Below are 16,786 nucleotides of genomic sequence, written 5' to 3' on the forward strand. Positions count from 1 at the left end.
GATCGAGCTGCTGGTGGTACATACAAAATGAAGAAAGCGATCTTTAGAAATCAAGATGGTGAAAATAAAAGCGATAGCGATGTAAGGGGAAAATACAACTTTGTCTGGTGGGAGACTACGTGAGACATCAACAAAACCCATCCCAGAGAGCACTGTCAAGGGTTTAATTACTGTAATCATGAGTGGTTGGAGTTCTGCTATGCCAGCCAGGGACACTAGAAAGTTAGATGTTTAAGGTACATGATAGAAGAGCTCAGTGGCTGACTGTAGTAGGGTGCCACAGGTAGGGGAGCACTTCCACAGCAAGGGAGCAGACCTTTTCCATCCAGGAAACCTTTCCCATCCCTCTTCGAAAGGCCATTTTCCAAGGGTTCACAGAGTTAGCTCACCCCCAGCTAACTCCCTTCGCCCCAGGGATGTCTCCCGAAGCAGCTAGAATTCAGCTGCATCCATTTTCCAGAATAAAAGAGAACTGCACCAAAATGGCTTGGGCTTCTGGTACAATTTTGCATGTTAATTTGGCCTTTCTGGCAGCATGCAATATTAATAACGTGCAGCTTCGATGGACTCGACATCCTAATGCCGCTTTTTGTAAATCTTTCCCTTTAGGAAATCAGTATATCGGAGCTACCGAATAAAATGAGTTCATCTAAAAATAGTCAAATGTTGACAAGATTTTTAGTGAAGTTTGACTAAGGAAGCTTTATAAAATGAAAGCAGGCCAAAAGTGACAGATGGGTACAAATCCTTTCATAATCCTTAAATCCCTTAGTTTAAAAAGTGGCATTCTTGACTAGCTAAGGCTGGGTTAATTTTGTGCAAGAATATTTTTTCCCACTGAAGCTTTACTGGATGTTAATCCTATTTCTTCGATTTATAGTATCTCTAAACATCTGGGGTGGTCAGTGACTACTCCATACAAATACAAGTTTAGGATATTTAAAGGCACTTTGGCATTTAACTCTGGTGTGCCAGGTAGCTAAAGCCTGCTAGGAGATTCTGGTGGTGTTTTTTACTGTAGTCAATAGGTTTTTCTTTAATGAATGGCCCCTCTCCCCCAGAGTCCCGTAGAAATTGACTTTCATTATTGTGCGACAAGAAAGATGAATTTCATTTTTCCCTGCCGTGAAGCAGTCATGAAAGATACTGATATTTAGGCGCTGCATCCAGAGCCAGATGTCAGCCCAAAACGTGTTTTCTCAGCTAATATTTGCCAGGGTGCCCCGGGTGGCTGCTCCTCCATGTGTCCTCCCAGGGGGGACCAAAAGCTGACCCCTGCGTGCCTCTCGCTGCGGGTGCCATTTGCGTTAGATTTCATTTGAAAACCTTTAGATTCAGTTGATGTGCACCACTGCTTGAGACGCTCACTGTCAGTGCCGTAGTGTTTCTTAAAGTGAGGTTCTTTCTTAGGCTCACAGTCCACGTCCCAAATTGCCTGAATACTCTGATTTTGGCAACAAATTTTATTTTCTGCTGAGATAAAATGTAGCCATTAGCACTACAACACATTGCACTTTGTCTCTGGGTGAGATGGGGGTTTGTACCCTGCCTTCCCCAACCATGCCCAGGTGCTGCGCTCTCCCTGGGCATCACACAGTCCTTCAAAGCAGGTGAGGCATCATCCTCTGCTCCTCACTCCCAGCACGATTTAGTATGTAACGAATGGATAAGGAATTAAATCAACTCCTCGTGTTCAGCCTGTATTTCTGTTCCTTGCAGAAGACTGGGGCTGGTTTCTCTAGTAGCTGCAGCTGTGAAAACCGGCTTCAAGCATAAATCCAAGGCTCAGACCTTCATTCCAACTGCAAGACCGCAACCTGACTGGTCCTGTGAGCATTTGCTGTTTCTGGCAAAAGTACAGAAAAGCAAAAATATCCAATATTAAACTGCAGCCTAAGAGGCTGGCAAATCCATCTGCTTCACGCAAACATCCATGCTAGTGTGGTCACACTGGGAAAAGGTTAACTTCAATCATCAAGGGGCCAATGGTGCCCCTTTTTCTGTTGCAGTGCTCCCTTTTGGGCAGCACAGGCAGGTGTTTTCCCTCAGAGAAAGTGACTACAAGGAGAAAATGAGAAAATTAAAGCAGTAAAATTGCACCAGAAATATATCCTATAATTTGGGACGCTGGGGAAAATCCTTTTTTGTGTGCCTTGGCAGGGGTGTAGCAATCAGGTACGTTTATTTTCTGATGTGTCGCCAACATGTCGACACGGCAGATATGTAACAGCACTCCAATGTGTTGGGCAACATTTGTTGCCATGCCAGAGGCTTCTGACAAGGAGAAAGCCAGAGTGGCTTGCAGGCCACCGCGTGTGGTGGCTTTCTCTCCAGCTCAGGTTCAGTTTTTATAAATGACTTTTAGGTATTTGATGTCAAGAACATGATCTAAAACAACTCCCTTCTCTGGTTGCTGCAGTGGGAACTCAGTGTTGTGCTTTGCCAAACAATGCAATAGGAAGTTCACTCTTTATAGCCAGATGATTACTACTGAATTTATTTAATCTCTGCCTTACGCCCATCACTTTCTTTGGCATATTTAATTTCTTTTACACATTAAAGCTACATGTTAAACTTGGTCACCCCGACCCAGTGCTGTTTTATTGCAGAGGACCAGTACCTACAGCAGAAATTGCGGGGCAGTCACCAAGAGTAGAATTTGTCTTTTTTACCTTTCAATGGCTGCGTTGTAGACATCCAATTCTGGGCAACTTTTCTCGAGCTCTTCAATAGTCATCGGAAAGAAATGAGCATTTCTAGTGTGATTCATGGGTTTATTTTAAGCACCTACTTTAGTACGTGAAGAGTCATATCCTAAACGTGCCCGCTCTTTTCCGTTGGCTGTGGATTAGCTTTTGCTCACAGGTAAAATACAGGTAGGCAGCTCTAGTTGGGAGCTGCACGCCAGCCTGTGTGTCTCTGTAGGTGTACACATAAAAACATTTAAATTACATTTCAGGGTGTAGCTTCAGTGCAGACCATGTGACTCTCTAATTTCCTATGTTGTGGTCTTCCACCTGTCTAAAATACTGGCAATGTTTGTAAACAACAGACATGTATTTAAGCCAGCCCAAGCGTGTTGTATTCTCTTGCTCCATTAAAATAAATTTTTGTTATTCATATAATTATAACCTTTCAGCAGAAGCTCAGAGCAGAAATAGCACTTTGACAGGTGCCTACTTGCCTGTGAAATATTCTTCTCTTCCTCATCGATTTTTGAAGTAGGTATTTAGCTATTTAAATTTGTCAGCTAGCAGTTGATTTTTCAGTACCAATGTAAATGCTAGCAATACTTGGCTATTGGTATTTGGTAAATATAGTTCTACATTTGGTGAAACTAAAAATACATCTCATATATATTTGGTGAAAGCTCTGTGCAGTGTAGGTGCAATGGTGACTCTACGGGGCTGTGTCCGTAAGTTAGAGATTTTTTTATTAATCACGTGAAGCACTCTGTTTTTACTCAAGCATATGTAACTATTTTTAGTCTTAGTATGTAAATGCCACGTACTCTTCACTTTTGTATTTATACATTTCTAGCAATTAAAAAAAGTAATTAAAAGTTCTACTATTACCAAAGTCCCACAGAAAGAGAAGAAACCGGAGTGCTGACATTCAGAAGTATAATAGAAAATGTTTTTTAAACCACTTAGTGGTTTTAATACTAATTATTACTAACTGACCAATACCTTTCTGTGTACTTATTAACTCTGGAAAACATCTTAAACACACAAATTTATTTTTAGGAACTTCCTTAATTCAGTCAGAAATTGTGACAGAGTGGGTTCATGTTTGTGCCCAGGGGTGGAGTGGTTTGACGTCTCCTGGGTTCGGGAAGGGCTGCTCCTCTGCATTGCAATAGTGCTTTTAATAGGGTTTTTTCAGCAATGCTGCATTATCACCACCTGATTGCCATCTTCCCTGTTTGTATCTTTGGCCTGATGAAAGACTTCAAAAGTATGTAAGCTCTGGAGAATTAAAACCACTGTCTGAGGTTTATTTTGCGTAAGTTTGTGTTAGATTTCATTTGAAAACCTGTCAGTTCGGTTGATGTGCACCATCCATTGAGATGATCGCTGTCAGTACCATAGTGTTTGTCCTCAATTTCAGACACACACGTTGCACGAGCACATGGACATGAGCATAGATTTATCTTTTTTATTATTATTATTTATTAAAAAGATATCGGCCAGAGATAGCATGGAAATTCAGCGTAGGCAAAGAGAATATCTGTTCCAGGCTTCTGGAAGAAAGCCATCCGTCTGGGCGGAGGTTTGTCACCTGCTGGTGGATGCAGAGATAAATGCCTGAAGGGTCCTGTGAGTAGCAGTGAAGGCAGCAAAGTTTGTTCTATCTACAAACCTGACAGACCATTTGGAGATCCTTATTAAATTTTCCTGCATCATTACCCGGACAAGCATAAACAGCATTACGGTAGCAGGGTGGAGTGGTACAAAACCTCAGCGGCTACACCTTTGCAAAACCCTTCATTACACCCACAGTTGCTAAATTTCTGTATTGAAATGAATATCTTCGGTCTCGGTGCTCCTAGTTTTGCCGTATCATGTACAAAAAAGCCAATATTTGCGTTCTTTTGAAAACATTTTAATAGGAAAATCATTGAGAAGGAAATATATAGTAATAACATCAAGAACGTGCACGTGCAGAGGGATTTATGATCCCGGGGCGCAGCTGTGTCTCTGGAGATCGCTCGCGCTCTTGCACACATCTTTGTGTCATCTGCCCTTGCGCTCTCCCCGTTTGCAGCAGCGTTCAGCTCATGCTAAGCCCTGTTTTGCATGCTCAATGGCATTGCACGCCACAATCCATCACTGTTAGCCTTTTCCATTATTTCCCAGTGTTTGAATTATACATGGGGAGATGCAGAAGGAAAAAGGAGCGGGAACAAAAGGAGGCTTTCTGTTCTCAAGTGAAGCTTTCTTAAAAACCCTATCCATAATCTGTAACAACCCATTAAGGTAAAGAAGTTGGTCATAAACAAGCAAAAACTGGCTTTTCCTTATGCTATAGTACCTTTCTAACAGTGGCAGTTGCTGAGTTTTGGCAGTATCAGTGCTTTTCCTCTCTCCATGCGCATCTTTTCCAGGCGGCTCTGGGATTACAGACTGCAGCTCCTGTCCGCCAGCAGCTTGGGCGTATCTTTGGAAAGGTGTTTGCCTGGGCTTTGTCTGCCAGTTGGATTTGCTGATCTCATACAAAAGTTCCCCCCAAACTGTGCTGTTTTCACTCAGCCACATGCCAAGAGGATGATTTCTGAAGTGACAGCTCTAGCCTCAAAGAAGGGACATTCAGCAGGTGGGGAGGTTTTGCGTTTGCAGAGTAGGGTTTGATGCAGAGTACTGGAAGATATAACCGGAAAATCTGGAAAAGAAAAAAGTACAGTCCAAGGTGACTTTTGGCCGGGCGTTGGAAGATGATTAGCCCCTGAGTTTGATTAACCTGAAAAGGGGAAAAGTCGTCAACTTGATTTAAGCTGCCACCCTTGCTGAGGCCAGCCAGCCTCAATTTACAGCTCAGTAAAATCTGCATCAGCGAGTGGATAGTGGAGGGGATGGGGACAGAGTGAGGCTCTTGAATTAAATCACAGACTTCCTTAATTGTGTGTAATTCTGGTGCGTTATCACTCCTCATCCCTGTTTCCCTCCTCTTGCTCCCACTCTTCTGCCAGTGCAGGAGATACAAAGTAAGATCACAGTCCCCTTGGACAGGCTGCATGTTTGTATTTGCAATTTGGCGATACACCTTGGGCACTGAATAAATAACTCTTAAATAGCACCTTGCTGTACAGCTCCGCCTGTGTATTAATAAGTTCCTTATTTGTTCAGGAGTTAAGGTGAGTGATCCGTCACACGAGCGCCTCGTGGCCAGCTGGAGAGCGCGGCAGATATTTACAGTGGTCCTCAATGAAATTAGCTGCAGCCCGACGGACGGTCCTGCAGCCAAGGGGGGTTAGTCTGTCGTGCAACCCAAGCCCAGGAGCCGAGGGCTAATGCAGTCATAGTCAAACCCATTTGTTGGGTACGATTGCCAGCCACAACGGGGGGTTCCGAACAGCCCCGTTAAGGATGAGTGATGCAGAGATGTGCGCAGCATCTGTAAGCTAGCCGTTAGTTACTCTGTTTGTGAAGAATTTGCTAATTATATGCCTTGAGTTCGGTTTAGAGCCTACCCGCTGACACCTTATTTATAGCTGCTGCTTTAAGTCTGGTATTTATGGCTCAGGCACCTCAGGAAAGTGCAGGTCAATTCCTGGGGTTCAAATGAAATTTTGCAGCCTCGATCCTTTAGGCAGGACTGGGATAGAGCCAGAAAAGTCACAGAACTCAGCACAAATTGGCTGCTTTCAGGTTTTTTGGGGACAGATGGGTTCCAAGTGGCATTTTCATTTTGCTCCTACTTTTTCCATGTGATTACAGGCCTTGTTACAGCTGAATGTCGGTAATAAAAGCCTGTTGAGCATCTAGCATAACATTTTCTAACTAGATAAGGTCAGTCATACTCTTACATGGCCCTGTGGGACAGCCTGTGGAGCAGTGGCATTGCTGACGCTTAAAATCAGCAAGCATCGGCTGTCCCTGTGCCGCCACCAGCAAACTTCTGCTTTGCTTAAAATGTAGGGCAGATCCTGCAGCAGGTCCGCACCGAACTGACTCCCGCAAAGCCAGTTAGTGTCATAGACGTGACATCTTTGGCACTGTGATTGTGGAGGGGTTTATTTGTCTGAAATTGCTAAAAGGATGGAATCCCCCCCTTTTTTTTCCTTTTTTTTTTTTTTTGGTGTGTGGTCAGTTCTGCAGTCTGTGTTTTATGTTGAGATTTGATGTATTTCCATAGTGGGAAGTGCAAAGCCGTAGATTTCTAATGGATCCGTAGAAGATCTGTCTTACAGATCACAGAATTTGCGACAAATCTTAACAAAGCAGACTATGCATATCTTACTGTAAAACTTTTAGTAGTTTTGTTTTCAAATTTTCATCCAGCTCTTTCTTAGGAAAGTTAAGGTATTGTTATTTTGAGGGAATACCCTTATCTTTCCCAATGAAAAATGTATAGCTTCTTCCCTGAGCACCCTAGGTTCACGTGAGCGGCTTTCGTTAACAGAAGTGGGTATTTTGCTGGGCTTGGAAGGGTGGTGATATCCTCTGGCTCCTCTTCTGCCGGCCGTTTGACACGACAGAAATCCCACTGCTGTGTTCTGAGATTGTTCAGCACAGTTTTCGAGCTAAACAAAACCAAGCTAGTTACTGCCTTGGGTCAGAGTTACTCGGGTCTCCTAGGGATGCCTCCGGTTCCAAGGAGATCAATTACATGAAATTGCCCCTAAATTTTAGTGCTGCTGTAGAAGTCAAGTCTCTAGGGAGACCTTAGAGCCCCTTCCAATCCCTAAAGGGGCTACAGAAAAGCTGGGGAGGGACTCTTGATTGGGGAGTGGAGCGATAGGACAAGGGGGAACGGTTTTAAACTGAAAGAGAGGAGATTTGGATTAGATGTCAGGAAGAAATTCTTGACTGTGAGGGTGGTGAGCCCCTGGCCCAGGTTGCCCAGAGAAGCTGTGGCTGCCCCATCCCTGGAGGGGTTCAAGGCCAGGCTGGATGGGGCTTGGAGCAACCTGGTCTGGTGGGAGGTGTCCCTGCCCAGGGCAGGGGGGTGGAACTAGATGGTCTTTAAGATCCCTTCCAACCCAAACCATTCTGTGATGATTGTAAGTCTGGGAATTGTGCCCTCATGGCCAAGAAGGCCAATGGCATCCTGGGATGCATCAAGAGGAGTGTGGCCAGTAGGTCGAGGGAGGTCACCCTCCCCCTCTACTCTGCCTTGGTGAGGCCGCACCTGGAGTACTGTGTCCAGTTCCGGGCTCCCCGGTTCAAGAAGGACAGGGAACTGCTGGAGGGGGTGCAGCAAAGGGCTACAAAGATGATTAGGGGACTGGAACACCTCTCTTATGAAGAAAGGCTGAGGGATTTGGCTCTCTTCATTCTGGAAAAAAGACGGCTGAGGGGGGACCTCGTCAACGCTTATAAATACTTAAAGGGTGGATGTCAGGAGGATGGGGCCAGGCTCTTTTCAGTGGTGCCCGGCAACAGGACAAGAGGTAATGGGCACAAACTTGAGCATAGGAAGTTCCACCTAAACATGAGGAGGAACTTCTGTACTTTGAGGGTGGCAGAGCACTGGCACAGGCTGCCCAGAGAGGTGGTGGAGTCTCCATCTCTGGAGACATTCCAAACCCGCCTGGACGCGTTCCTGTGCCACCTGCTCTGGGTGACCCTGCTCTGGCAGGCGGGTTGGACTAGATGATCTCCAGAGGTCCCTTCCAACCCTATGATTCTATGAATTGGGGAAAACATGTTCAATAACAGATGGGGGGATGAGGGGGAAATTAGGTGTAATTGCTATTTGAAAACAATAACTTTTGTTTTTCAGTTTATACAACCTGTGCTTTTCAGCAGGGGAATGCTGCGTGCTCGCCGTCGTTTGAGCTGGGGGCTGCGCTTAGTCTGCTCTGCCCAACATCTCGAAACCTTGCACTAAGCTGGACCCTTCGGTCTTGTTGCTTGGTTTATGTAGCAGCTGGTTAGAGCTATTGTAGGACTATGGCTTGGAATAGCAGTAGCAGGATCCCTATCTGTACGTACACTACGTTGCATGGTCTTCTACAGTCATTTTAGTTTCCAGTGCTTCAGGAGCTCTTACATCAGAAGCATTCAGACTTTGCAGCTTGCATGCAAATGCTTGTGTTGGACTGACCACACAGACCATGTTTTAGCCCGTGGGTATCAGAGGCTCACAGGGAAGTGTCAGCAAGAGATTTCTTTTCCTCTCATGCACAGGCCTTAGCAGAGGCATTTTTTCTTGTCGAATCGCTGCAAGGCTGCACGGGAGGTTTAACTGCTGCAGAACACCTGAGCCCGTCCGCAAAGGACGTTGTACGTGTGGTTTTCTGCACTTTAATTAGTCCGGTGAAATACAGGCATTTATAAACAGAAAAAAATAAACTGTCTTCAACATATTTTCTACTTCTAGTGTATTAAATGGCTGAGTGGGGTGCTCAGGTGAAACTAAATATGGGAGCAATGCCAAGAAATTGACTCTTGAACTGAGATGGAGATTCCCCTTGTATTAAGATTATTTTTCATAAAGACAAGAAACGAATCACGCGGTGCTGGGATAGCGCGAAGGTGGGAACGTTCCCCGTTTCCGCGGCGGTATTGATGAGGCAATGTCAGAGCAGTCTGGAAGATGGAGAGGCTGCCCAAAAGGGTTTCTCTTTTTCGGTAATTAACTTTTGTTACCTGATGCACAAAACTTCTTTACGGTTCTTGTTTTCCTGCCTGGAAGACGCTTTTAGGCATTTTTTACATAGCTTCATCTACACGAATCTTTTAGTCTGTAGGTATGTCCCAAATTACTGTGTATGATGAATATAATATGTTCAATAATGAACAGGATTGAGCTATATATACACACTCATTGATTTCTGATTGAAATAGGATCGATCTAAATAGAAATACAGTATCGTTTCTCTGTTTCAAATGTAAAATCTTAAAATACTACTGCAGACAGCCAGGTAGGAATTGTTTCATGGTGGAAATTAAGGTACGATCTTAGAAATATTCAAAGTAATTTTTATATATTTCTAAGAATCCTGTGTTTCTTTTAATCTATTTTAAAAGAAGTTTTTTAATTTTAGAGGAAAAAAATCGTTATGTTGAGATGATTAATGAATTATGAGACCTTGAATTTTCAGAATGGTTATTTTTAGGTTTGCGCTTTACAGAACTGACTTTTGCAGAAGAATTTTGTTAAAGAAAGGGACAGGTGCAGCTCATTTGTAGGAAACACCAGCACTGAGGGGATTCAGGGACGAATGCCTGGATGACAAATAGGCTGCTCAGTCCCATCCACCTTGCAAGGCATTTGAGGAAAAGGAGGTGGGTACTTTAAAAAGGCACAGGTCTTTTTGAAAGGTATTGTGAGTGATCAGCAGTTTATTTTATTCGCAGCTGGTTAGCCCAGGAATTTGCCAAAATTGTATATTTTGAAGATTATAGTAGCATTTTCTCGAATCTGCATAGCTTCTGCTAAAAGAAATTGTGTAGCTATTTAAACATTTCAATAACCTATAAAGGAGCAAAAGGCGAAGAAGTGCTAATGAGCACAATTAGCTCAGCCCTTCACAAAATCTTTGATGAAGGTTCGCTGTCATTGAAAATGCAAGTGATAAGTGGTGCCTTGGATTAGAAACTGGCCAAGGAGGAGGAGCACAGATTGTTGCAATCCAGAAAAAGGTCCATCCCAGGAAAAGGTCCATCCCAGCAAAAGGTTTTACAGCAGTCCCACCAGAATTTGCAGATGATTACAGGTTGTTGAGATCATTTTTATCGGTTGAGAGAACTGTTGTCTTTCAGTACCTGATTTGTCCCCCCTTTCCCACGCAGAGACGGTGGTTTGGGGAGCATAGAGTCATAGACTCATAGAATCATTTAGGTTGGAAAAGACCCTTGGGATCGTCGAGTCCAACCATCAACTCCACTCTACAAAGTTCTCCCTTACACCGTATCTATTAACACTACATCTAAACGAGTCTTACAACACATCTAGGGATGGTGACTCCACCACCTCCCTGGGCAGCCTATTCCAGTGTCCGACCACTCTTTCTGTGAAGAATTTTTTCCTAATGTCCAGCCTAAACCTACCCTGCTGCAGCTTGAACCCATTCCCTCTTGTTCTATCACTAATTACCTGTGAGAAGAGACCAGCACCAACCTCTCTACAGTGTCCTTTCAAGTAGTTGTAGAGAGCGATGAGGTCTCCCCTCAGCCTCCTCTTCCTCAAACTAAACAGTCCCAGCTCCTGCAATCGCTCCTCATAAGATTTATTCTCCAGGCCCTTCACCAGCTTCGTTGCCCTCCTCTGCACTCGCTCTTTCTTTGAGGCATCAGAGTGACGAAAGGGCTTCGGCCCCCTCAGTTCCCCTCACAGCCGTAGTGCAAAGGAAACGTGAATGTCTGCTGCATGATTTTATTGTTGCTTATCTTATAGATAAGCAGTGGATAATTAGATTTATTTTTAGGCTTTGGATTAGAATTGGTGGGTTGTTTGGAGGGTGTGCAGAGGCAGCATTTCATGATCTTGATGGGCTTACAACACCTCCCTCTCCACCACTTCTTATCCATATTCCTGGCGACTGGGAAGCAAAAGATTCCTGCACCCTCCCTCATATACTGACTTACAGTCTCAGTCTTGCCTATGCCACAGGCTATAATCAAAGTTTTATTTGCATTGCCTGAGGGGTATGTGCAGAGCATGTAAAATAGAAATTCAGGAGACACATGGCTGGTCTCGACGGGAGGAGCTGCAGCAGATGGGTACAGAGGACAGCTATATTAATGATAAAAATGTCAGTATCTGCCATGAAAACTACTGGAGTCCTGTTGTTTAGGATTTAAAGTCCCTGTAAGGCAAGTGGAAATGCATGGTCTATAAATGAGAAAGAAGCTGCATGCAGTGTGAGTCACTAGTGGAGAGTAAATACATATCTTTTTTTTTTTTTTTATCTTGCTTTTTGCACTGTTCTGAGTAATTCTGATTATTGAAGCTCATTCTTCATACTAATTCTTGCTTAATTATTGTGTAAATTGCTTAATTATTGTGCCAAAATACTAGTTCTTGCTTAATTATTGTGTAAATTCAAGCCTGAGCACTGTTGAAAAAAGATGGGAAGGGTGTTTTTGAGTTGTTTTTTGTTTGTTTTTTGATCAGTCCAGCCAAGTGAATACTGAATTTCTTGACCTGCAGTCGCTCTGAATGCATTTCTGCTCAAAGGGCATGGTAGACCTCTCCTCTCTAGCGGTCAGGCGTCACAGGAGTGCTGTTGTGCACCATCAGTTTGTGAACGGGGATCCAGACTTACCAAAAAGCGGTGGTGTGGGTTAATTTAACATACCTCCCATCCCACTCGGAGTCGCCAATAAGGCAGAAGAGGTTGGAGCCGTTATTCCGCTGTCAGTTCAATACCCGGGTAAGGGATTCAGCTGCTTCAAACCTGCTGCTATTTTCGAAGATACCGTCAGTGCAGGGCTCAGGCTGTTTACGTAGAAATTTCCCCCAGCTTTATGTTTGACCCTACGAAATGCAGACTGCGAAAGCTGTGTCCATCGGAGCATGGTGGAGGTCCAGGCACCCACAATATTCCCTTTCTAATTAGGGTTACTGGGGATCTTTCTCCCTTGCAGCTTCACAGCGGTCCCAGCTGGTGCTTTGGGTACTTCCAGTCACTGCCTTGTCGTTTCCTGGTCTCTTTGCATGTCTCTCAGTCTCTCTCTAAAAATTGATATCGATTACATTCGGGGTTTTTCTTTCCCTTGTCACTTTGCTTTGTTTCCAGAGATGAGATGAGACTAATTTCCTATTGCGCAGACTTCTGTCTAATACAGACGAGCTGTCACAAGACCTACCCGTGTGGGAATTAACATAACTTTGAGCCCTCTGGGGTTTAATGCTTTTAGGCCAAATGTTAAGAGGACAGTGTTGGTCTCTTTGAAGATAATGACGGTGGTCTCTGTTTCTGACGACATCCCAATACAAAATGGGCTGCGGGAGATGGTCAGTGAAAGTGTTGGGATAAATACCTGCAAAGAAAACAGGCTTTTAGCTGAGAGAAGGGACCCCTCTGGGATGAAGAAGCAGGTGCGGAGGTCTGTATGGAAACATTGGTGATGTGCGTGTTTGCAGATGGAGTTACGCAGAAGATAGATAGACTATGGAGGGGTTGAGGAGAGGGGAGAAGAGGGGAGGAGAGGAGAGGGAGAGGGGAGGAATGAAGGGGTCTTCAGAGATGCTTGCGATTAGAGAAGCAAAGGGGAAAACTAGGAGAGAAGTGTCTCATCAGCCGAGAGGAAGCACTGAGCTGGCTGGGCTGGAGGCAGGTAAGAGGGATGAGAAAAGCTCTCTTTGTGCGCTGCGGCTGGAAAACGTTATTGTGATCTCGTCAAAAGCCATGTCGATGGCAAGGCTGGGGCAGAGGCTGTGTTGGAGGAAGCGCCGAGTAGAGCCAGAAGGAAGGAGAACCTCTGGCAGTGACTGCAAACTTCATCTTCAGTGAGCTTGGAGGTGAGGCAGGAAAGCAGTGGTAGCCATAAAAATCATCAAGGGTAATGGTGTTTTTTTAGAGAGGGGCATTACAAAGATGCCCTGCAAAAGAAAAGAGCCAGAGAAGCATAGAGATGGGGCAGTAAAGAATAAAAAATGTTAAAATCAAGTCACTAGAGTAGGAAGAAAAGTTGATGGGAGGTAGCACACGAGACACCTCGGCACGTGTTGTGCAAATGGGGAAGCAGCAGTTGAAATGTGGGAGGGGGAAGTCTCATTTCTCAGTTTTGTCTGAGAAAGAGACTCTGTGCGAAGAGCCACAGAAAAGGTGTGGGAGAACTGGGAAAAGCAGTGGGAAGGCACATGTGGGAAGGACAGTTGTTCAGAAGGAAGAGCCTTGGGTGGGGACATCTGCTGTTGAGGAGCCTGAGGTGAGGGCAGGGTGGAGGTGTGATTCCTCACCAAGGCATGGGCCAGAGTTCAGGGCCGAGGAGAGCGATGGGGGGGAAGAGGAAGGGAAGGGGTTACATGTGCTGATGGCCTGAAACCTGTGGGTTATGAGAGACTTGGGAAACAAGGAAAACTCGGCAAAGAGGGAGAAAAGAAGCAACGTGGTGAGCACATGGTGAGATTAACTGCGCTTTTGCTAATGGATTAGGATGAAACAAGGGCACTGGGGAAATTTTAACCAATTTGGGCCATCGGGAGCCCAAGAGCTCCGGTCCTCATCCTGAGCTGTCCCACCAGCGGGGATTTGCAGCCAGGTGTCCGCAGGATTTTGTGACACCACACTCAAAACACGAGATCTCCAGGGTCTGCAGAGTGAGCTGGATCCTGCCTGGGCTCTCTAATGCCTTTTAATGTATTAATCAGGTCATGTTTGCACCCTGGTGCCTTTTCCTCCTTTCGATAAAGCGGTTATCTAAAAACTGGTAGAGCCGGTGCAGTCTTGACTTTTACAAGGTGCGTTGTCTGATACTAAAATACGCCACCAATAATCTTACCCGACTGATAAAAAAAGAAAACATAAAAATAAAAAAAACCCTCTACCTCTGCAGCCAGCATAGTGCAGGTTTTAAATTTTGTGGTGATTTTCTTTGTAAACTGCTCAGCAGGGTATTATTCAGGCAGCTGCATCGAGGGACTAATATAACATGTGTTCTCAATTTTGGACCCTTTATGTTGGGAATTTTCCATTGTGCAATTGCATTAAATCTGAGGCGGCTGACAAGAGCGCGATGTTTTCTAACTCTACACAAGGTTAAATGACTGAAATAAAAATAGATGGAAAAGAAAACAAAGTAAAATAAGTTTGCTTTCTCGTGTAATGGCAGGCAGTAGCGTGAGGTCAGGGACTTAACAATAGCCCAGCCATCAGTCAGGGACCGTGAAACAACTGATCCTTCCTAAATTGCTTTGGAAATTATCTTCTGTTTCAGACACTCGTTTTCTTTCCTTCCCACAGATCATATAACCAAGAAGACTGTGTTCAAAGTTATCATTTTTTATATAAATTGTGGTAATAATGACTATATTGGTGAAGCATTTTACTTGCTAAACACCAGGGCTGTAGGATGTTATTTGCAGTATTTTCTTTACTAGGAAATGTCTGATTTTTACTACTGCCTGTAGGGAACGTACACACTGTGCTGCTGCCACGGGAAGGGGGAAGGCAATCTGCGGAGCAGTAGGGTGGTCTGGCGCACGGGAGTCGATGAATTTACAAATGCAAATGTCAGGCCAAGACGGCAGCAAGAGGTAAAGCCGCAGCTCTCTGATCTTCAGGAAGAAGTGTCAGTGCGGTGGTGGGTCACGGAGCCCTGCAGCCTCGCGTGCAGCACCCCAGGGTCCTCCTGGAGCTGGTTTTGGCTCTATATTCCCATCCAGCAGGGATTTCACTTTTGTCCCTGTTTTACATCTCACAGGTTTGGGTTTCAACCCAAATTGCTCTTCTTTTTCTCTCTGAATTTTAGATGAAATGTCAGACCAGGTTTAGCAGCTACCAGCCCTCTAGTCGCATGCAGATTGTCAGCACGATGCTGCTTCAATGTTTGTTAAGGAAAGTTTCATAAACAACTTTACTGCTATAATTTTTTTATTGAAACAAAGATTTATGCATTTACAGAGTTAATAGCTTTTGTTCAGGTAGAGAATGAGGTGACCTCAAATGCTAAATCCCAGTTTGTTCTGCTTAAATGACCAGCTCCACCCCGTTACAGGAGTTTGCACCCTCGTTACGATTTTGTCGGCTTTGTGTTTTGGATACTGATAGTTTAATTACCAAGTCCTCTGGCGTTAGAGCGGGTCTATTCACCAGGGCGCTGAGGCTGGACACCCGCATCCGAACAGGGCGGGCATCCAGCCGGCAAGCGCCCCTTTCAGCACACAGCTTCCTTCACTCCCTTCGCTGCGGCCTCGGTTACCCTGCAGAGGAGGAATTTCTTGAGCAGGCAGCTCATTTTGCTGGGTTCCTCGGGTGATCCTGGCGGATGGGTTCTTCTGATTTTCCTGTTGCTGGGTGAGCCACTAAGCTGTGCAGTTAGCAGGGGGTTTGAGCAACAAATGGGAAACTATATCCATTTAGGTCTGCAACGTATCAGTCAACTGCAAAAATATAATATATATATATATGCCTGTCTTTTGAAAAAATAGCTCTAGATTAGAGCTGTGGAAAACAGGCCAGTAAGTTAAAAATAAATCTTCAGAACACAGTGCATCTCAACACAAATTGTTTATTATTGGCTATTTTATTTATACCAGTCATGGGATATTCAACTACTGACATGGGAACAGTTTTTAATTCTGGGTTTGGACAGTGATGCAGCAAGGGGCAGCTATGAGAATTTAGCTTTAAGACCACAGAACATAGATTTAAACCCTACTATAGCTCCCCAGGAGCAAAACCAGGGGTCAGGATGCCACTGACGGTAGGCAGTGCTGGAATGCTCCGCTGCCGGCATTTTCATTAAGACTGTTTCTGATTAAAACAAACAAGCAGAGACAGGTTGCTTTGTAACACTTTGTTGGTTGAGTTTCATCGCTGGGGGCCTTCGTCAGGCCCCGAGTGCTTCTTCCAGAGCACCCCAGCTGTGGATGCACCATTTTTTATTAATGAATAATCAGATATAAATTAACAACAGAGGTGAAAACCCAACCATGTGCTTCTCTGGTCTACCTAAAAGGAAAAGAAAGCCATGAAGTTAATTTTGTTTACTGTTGAAGGATACTAGAGTGCCTTCTGTAATAATTTCAACAGTGCTGTGCAATCCAAACTGAGTTTGTTAGCGTTTATCTAAAAACTTACTTGCCACCTTTCTATTCTAAAATATGAATGAAATCGTGGCATCTGGTCCAAAGCCCATGCAAGGAATATTTGTAATAGCTGGAGGTTTTATGGATACAGCTCACACTAGCTGGAAGAGGAAAGCAGAGAAAAGGCATGGTCTGAATGGGGTCTGCTTTCCTCAACATTCATTCCACTCTGCATCAATTAAATGAGGAAAATAAAACCCATAGCGTTCGCACTTAAAAAACAGCCAATTTTTCCAATATTTTCCTGCCGCCTTAACCAACAAATACTATGCCTGTTGGATACGGTGGTCAATGACTAATTACATTTTCTGTGTATTTAAAGGTTAAAGTAATTAAAAATGTCAAATCTTTTCCTCTTGTC

General features: G+C 44.4%; 1 protein-coding gene across 1 annotated transcript in view; it reads left to right on the forward strand.

The window, feature by feature from the left end:
• The window catches only part of PPM1L (protein phosphatase, Mg2+/Mn2+ dependent 1L), a 100,453-nt gene that overhangs the window by 77,727 nt on the left and 5,940 nt on the right, over positions 1-16,786 (forward strand). The window lies entirely within an intron of this gene.

The sequence above is a fragment of the Rissa tridactyla genome, chromosome 6 (genome assembly GCF_028500815.1).
Source record: "Rissa tridactyla isolate bRisTri1 chromosome 6, bRisTri1.patW.cur.20221130, whole genome shotgun sequence".
NCBI lineage: Eukaryota > Metazoa > Chordata > Aves > Charadriiformes > Laridae > Rissa > Rissa tridactyla.